The following is a 6,783-nucleotide window of genomic DNA, read 5'->3' on the forward strand; positions in this document are numbered from 1 at the left end:
CTCCTTGTGGGGTCCTTCGCGGTTCATTGTTGGACCACGGACAGGATTCAATCTTGTGTTCTTCTCAAGATGGACAACGTATAAAGCAGTAGAAAGCCCTGTCAGACTTGACGAAAGACTTCTGGCAGCATTGCCTGGACTATCATATGTTGGTCAAGGCTGAATATCTTCCCAGTCAAGTGAATCAGGTGGCAGACTGGCACTCCTGCCATCTTTACAAGGAAAGTCTACAGAAGATTAACACTGAGCTTTCCGCAAACAGGTGGGGCCCCTTCATGTTGGACCTGTTTGCTTCTTGCCTGGAACATCAGGTGACCAGGTTCTTCAGAAGGAGACCAGACCCCATGGCACTGGCGACATACACATTTCTCCAAGATTGGACTCAGGAGATGGGGTATGCGTTTCCTCCATTCTAAGTGATCACAAGAGTCTTGGCCCAAGTGCAGAGACAGCAAGCAGAGGTAGTTTTGGTGACTCCGTTTTGGAGGTCGCAAGTTTGGTTCCCAGCTCTGATGGAACTTTCTTGGGATTCTCCAATCCTTCTCCCCCGTTTCAGAATATCCTTCTCGATCCAAACCAGATGCTGTACTGCTTGGTGATTGGAGGCTCCCTGTACCTTTTGGCATGGTGGATTACAGGCTAAGGTGGCAAATGCCAGAACGTTGGCGACAGGCTGAAGTCCTCTTGTCAAAGGCCGGGGCTGACACACCATCAAGAGGTATAGATCGGCTTGGACAAGATGGCTGGGTTGGTGTATACGATAGGGCCTGGATCATGTGGATGTCGAAGTAGTGCAGATTCTCAATTTTTTCTGGGAGTTATCATCTGAGGGCACGGCCTAGAGATATATTAATACCTCCCAATCTGCCATCTCGGGAGGTAATGCATGGATCAATGGCTCTCCAGAAGGAAAACACCCTTGTGTACATATTGTTAGAAAGCATTCGCCTTTCTTTGCTGCTGGAAACTCAGTATTCTACTCTCTCTGAGACATCAACCAAGTCTTTAATCTGTTTCACTCCTGGCAACATAATAGGTTCCTTTCAAGGAAAGACCTTTCGGCTTAATTAGCCATGTTGCAATGTCTGATTTCTTGTCTCTGGGTCTCAGATGTTCGAGCTCTGGACAATAGAGGTAGTGTATCCTCGCCACATGGTGTTTCCTTCACAGTCAGCTGACACACTAAGTCATACTTACATCATTTCATACCCAGCATTCCCCGATTCTCCTAAACTGTGCGTGGTACAATGTTTGATAGCGTATGAGGAGATGACGGAGGAACTCTGCACACCAGGTGAAAGATAACTCCTGATTGCCATCTGGAAACCGCACAAGATGGTATCCTCACCCACGATCGCCCGTTCGGTGCATTGGGCCATGCAAGAGGCAGGTATAAACATGGGAGTGTTTGGGGCACATTCACAGAGGAGGGGGTGATGGCCTCCAAGGCCTTCCACTTGGCTGCCCATCTTGAGGACATTATGAATGCAGCGGATTGGTCCTCAGACTCAACTTTTAAGAGGTTCTGCTTTAAGCCGGTACTGGATGTAGCTCAATTGGTGGTAAGCAAGCTTTAAACTAGCATAATCTGAGCCTCTGGTCAAGACATAGAATGAAAAATGGCCTAGCTATCGTAATGGAAAGTTTCAATTCTTTTAAGAAGGTGATAATTACCCCTCCTGATGAGAAGTGCCTTGTTCTTTTCCCTCTCCGTTATCCGTAAGTAGTGGCTTGATTACACACATAGTTATGAATGCACATTCTGATACGTGTTCGTTATGTCTGATACAGGACCAACAATAGTTTGTTCTACTGTGCTTCTATTTGCCTCTCTTGGGAGAATCAGTTCAAATATTCTAATTTTTTTTCCTTACCTCTATAGGAAATGGCAGTTCCAAACAGTATTTGTGATCAACAGATGACAGAGTGATTTGCGCAAAGAAAAGAGGCAGCATGGGTATCGACAATGGACTATGTTGGGTCTGCCTGGCTGTGATTGAGTATTGTTTTTTGTTATGCCCCAAAGACTTTTGGGAAGGATAGTTGTTTACAATAAGCTAAAATTCAAATGTTTGCTGTTAAAATTTGTACTAAGCAAAGTAAAGACTTAAAGCACGATCCTTGCCTCTGTGTCCATAATAGAACTGAACTTTCTGTTACGATAACTAGGACATTTTTCACTATGCAGCAAGAAAAAGCAAATTATACAGCATTATACGTCACAATTTTTGATAATATTACTACATTATTTTGACATTTGTACACATGCTAATACTATCTGGGCAAAGAGTTCACCTCATTAGTACCAGTTGAACAACCAAATACATAAATAAACAACTGAAAGAATGACCTGTTTACCTCTGTGAAGAGTTTTTCAATGTGCAATAGCACATATCCCCATGTTTTGAGTAACTTTTTATCAATTTGAGCTAGAAACAATTTTTTTGTTAAAATCTGCAGATTATGGAGCAAATGATGGAGTATATGGGAAATGCAGCAAATCTATAACTATGTGGAACAAGCTGTGGGTGCATAATCACATAGGGGGTCATTCTGACTTTGGCGGGCGGCGGAGGCCGCCTGCCAAAGTACCGCCGTCAGAATACCGCTGCGCGGTCAAAAGACCGCCGCGGTAATTCTGATTTTCCCGCTGGGCTGGTGGGCGACCGCCAGAAGGCCGCCCGCCATCCCAGCGGGAAACCCCCTTCCATGAGGATGCCGGCTCCGAATGGAGCCGGCGGAGTGGAAGGGGTGCGACGGGTGCAGTTGCACCCGTCGCGATTTTCAGTGTCTGCTTGGCAGACACTGAAAATCTTGGTGGGGCCCTGTTAGTGGGCCCCTGCAGTGCCCATGCCAGTGGCATGGGCACTGCAGGGGCCCCCAGGGGCCGCGCGACACCCGTTACCGCCATCCAGGTTCTGGCGGTCAAAACCGCCAGAGCCAGGCTGGCGGTAAGGGGGTCGGAATCCCCATGGCGGCACTGCCTGCAGCGCCGCCATGGAGGATTCCCCAGGGCAGCGGGAAACCGGCGGGACACCGCCGGTTTTCCGTTTCTGACCGCGGCGGTACCGCTGCGGTCAGAATGCCCATGGATGCACCATCAGCCTGTTGGCGGTGCATCCGCGGTCGTTGGCCTGGCGGTAGTCTACCGCCAGGGTCAGAATGACCCCCATAATTCCCATAATTATAGTGGCCCTGATTATGAGGCAGGAATTCCTGATTCAGTACAGTGTATAAGTGTATCCGGATGATTAAGGAATAGATGCTCAATTACTGAAATTCTGGTAATTTCCCCCTCTAAACGTTGGTGTAATTTCAGGGTGGAAATGGGCCCAAAAATTGCGATCTACTGTGGAATTGGGTACGTACTCCCAACCATGTGGTAATTCCCAAATTCTCAGGGCACCTTTGGGATCAAACACATGAAATTGATGATATTTATAATATCAGTAATTTTAATAATCAAACTTCCAATGTAGTTGTTCCACAGGACATTTTGGAGCGCAGAAGATGTATTCAAAATATTTTCAATTCTCAAGAAAAGTAAATAAAACTGTGCAGAAAAATAGAACATACGGCTTAATGGGGTTTATTTTCACAGTGGCGTAAGACCGTCTCTTGCATGCAGCTCTCAAAGAAAAACAAATTAAATAATCAAAGTGTAAATAAACGAAATGCTGTATCTTTAAAGTGGGTTAAAAAACATTCATTCTACTCAATTCACATGATATGGCATGTGAATGTAGGTGGCTCAGAGCCACTGGAATTATGTGACAGAGGAGGACCAATTTATATGGAAGGTTTGACTAAATGATGCAGCAATAAAATGCAAATTACGCAATGTAATTCAGCACATTTTGTGACAATTTTATTTCATTATTTAATTATTTTTACCCATGGTAACAATGATTGGGAAAATATTTCACCTTATTAGTGCCAGTTTAATACCCAAATACAGCAACTAGCAATTGCCAACCTTTGTGAAGGCCTTCCAATGCACAGAAACACTTTCTGCCATGTTTTTAAGTAACTTTTGATCTGTTTTAGCTACAGCCTATATTTTTAAATTTTAAATTTTGTTAAAATCTGTAGATTATGCAGCTGATGATGCATTATGTGGCAAATGCAACAAATCCATAATTACACAAAAAAAAGACCACAGGCGCAGAACTATTCCAGTGGCCCTGGCTATACATTCTAGTATTGTACTATCTGCACCATCTATATGTAACCTGCAGGACAAAGGTTAAAATGATACCAAGAGCAGCTCAGCATTTCAAGTGGAACTGTCCAGGTGCACAGTAGGAAGGTTTGCAGAACTGCAAAAAGTCATACATTTGCACCCAGGTGAAGGTATAAGTTTGTGGTTTCAGATTTATGTCTTTGTCATAACCTGTGCTCTACTATGCTTTTCTTATACCACTGAGTTCTTGCAGTTCACATCCACACTATAGAAACATCTTCAACATGTTTAAGTATTTTTCTCAAATGCTTTAGGTCGGTGGTCCTTAACATTCGTACATCTGTGGACCCCCAATTAATCATTATTGGAATCAGGGGACCCCTTCTGAATCATTAGTGGAATCCTAGGACCCCTACAGAGCCATTATTGGACTCCAGGGAAACAGGCATAAGCAATTTCAATGATTTGAACCGCAAAACAATACAAAATAATATGGAAAGCAGCATTTATCAAACAAATATACAAATGAATAAATATGTTACTGAATTCACAAATATTAAAAGATCAACATTTTAATGGGAAGGGATGAGCTTTTCCAAATTCAATTTAGGCCATTCATTGTCCATACTATATTGTGTTTGACTGCTCCCATAAATCAATCTGATGATACCAGCTTTTTAGCCCCAATTTCAAATTACTTCACATTTACAGAGCATTCTAAAAATTCTAACTTTACATTTTCTTCTTTATTAATCTGTTAATATTATTTAATTTTCTAAGGAGTCACGCACCCCTAGAGTAGGTGTTGCATTCCCGGACCACAGTGAAAAACCACTGCTTTAGTAAGTTTTGATCATTTTTTGATGTACATAAAGGTCAAAGAAGTTATGTGTGCATATCAGGTTTGGTGAAATTTGCTGGGGTGGGGTGAGAAATGTGTGCTTTAATGTGCTAAATGGTCACACAGTGCTCAAAAACTGACTTTGAAACCATCACTGAAACAATGAAATCCTTGATTGATGTCCATCAGGTACTCATGCATCCCAAGGTGCTATTTGAAGTTTAGTGACCTTCAGCTAAGTTTTTCAAGAGGGCGAGGAAGTCAACCAAGGATCATGGAGGCAGTTGAGGAGACTGAGGAAAGTAAGAGATTGGAGTAAATTCAGTTACAAAGTACAGCATACTTAGCAAGTACAGAGTCCTTGGTGGGTGGGGTAAGGAACATCTGGGTGTGTGCAAGATAGAAAGGTGAGTCTGGGAGAAGGAGTGGAGATCAGTATGGATTTATGTGGACAGTGAGGGAGCCAGTTCAATTGTATGGAAAGTCAGCAGAAGGAGAAGACAACATCTAGCAATTTCGGCATGGAAAGAGATGGCAGAGTTAGGATGGATCTGGTGCTGGTATGAAACTAAGGTGGATGCACCACCCAAATTGGAGGGTGATGAGTGCAGATCCAGGCTGAAGGTTGGTGAATTTGGAGATGGGAAGCAGACTGTGTCATGAATGGAGAGAGAACTGCTGAAGGATGAGGGAAGCACTACTGGGAACAGATTATGGAGGGGTGGTAATGGATAGTGAGAGTAATATATAGTAATTAGGGGAATGGAAGAATAGAAATGGAGGATGGGATGATGTAGACAAGGAAAGAGGGAGGCGGCACTTTTGTGTTTGTGACACGCAAGTAACAGGATGGAAGAGGCTGGTGTCTTTTACATGGGAGAGTGGCTCGCACAAATGAAATGGTCAGAGCTTCACAAAGAGAGGGTGGCTGCCCTTGATTCAATAAAGGATGAATTGAGCTGTGCATGAGAAGCTAAGAAAGTTTTGTCAAAGCAACAAAGTAAATTAAGAGTAGAGTTTGGATGAGGAAATTAGTGGGCACTGTGCATGCATGTTGGGGTATTGGTAATGGTATAGTCGGTACAAGTGTGGGGACAGGCACAATGGGGGAAGGTCAGACAATAGTTCTATGAGAAAAAGAAAAAGGAGAAAGTTAGAGACAAAGTGGTGCTTTAGTGATTGAAGTGTCAATAATTGCAATGAATAGAGGCCAAATATGGCAAAGGGGCTGATAGGGATGAAGTACAGGGGAAATGCCAGGTACAGGACTTACTAATCGATCAGATGGTCAGGAATCGGCAAGAAAATTGAAGTATTGATTGTGGTAGGGAATATCGAAGGCAGAATTTCAAAGGGTCACAATATTATGACCATAATATCAAGAGACTAAATATCAATTCCACATCTAAGTACCTTGAAGATATTTTTGTCACCAAGGTATGTATATGGGAATTAGGTACAGGAAATATTTACAAACTTACCTTTCGATATTTTATCCATTGATATTCAGGTTATAATATTGTGGCTCTTTGGTATTCTGTCTTCGATATTCCCCACCCATATTGGAAGTATACAGATGGTCTGGGACATCAAGGATGATTGAAACATAAAAGGGTAATTTTGTTGGGATTTTAATATCCAGGATGGTGAAGAAAATTTGAGTTGTTGAAGAGTTCAAATGAACTCCTTATTCTGGGTGTTTCAGGGTAAGGAGGTGTCAAGAAGACAAACTGGTTGTGGCTGGGTGGTTAGTGGCACT

The sequence above is a fragment of the Pleurodeles waltl genome, chromosome 1_2 (assembly GCF_031143425.1).
Source record: "Pleurodeles waltl isolate 20211129_DDA chromosome 1_2, aPleWal1.hap1.20221129, whole genome shotgun sequence".
NCBI lineage: Eukaryota > Metazoa > Chordata > Amphibia > Caudata > Salamandridae > Pleurodeles > Pleurodeles waltl.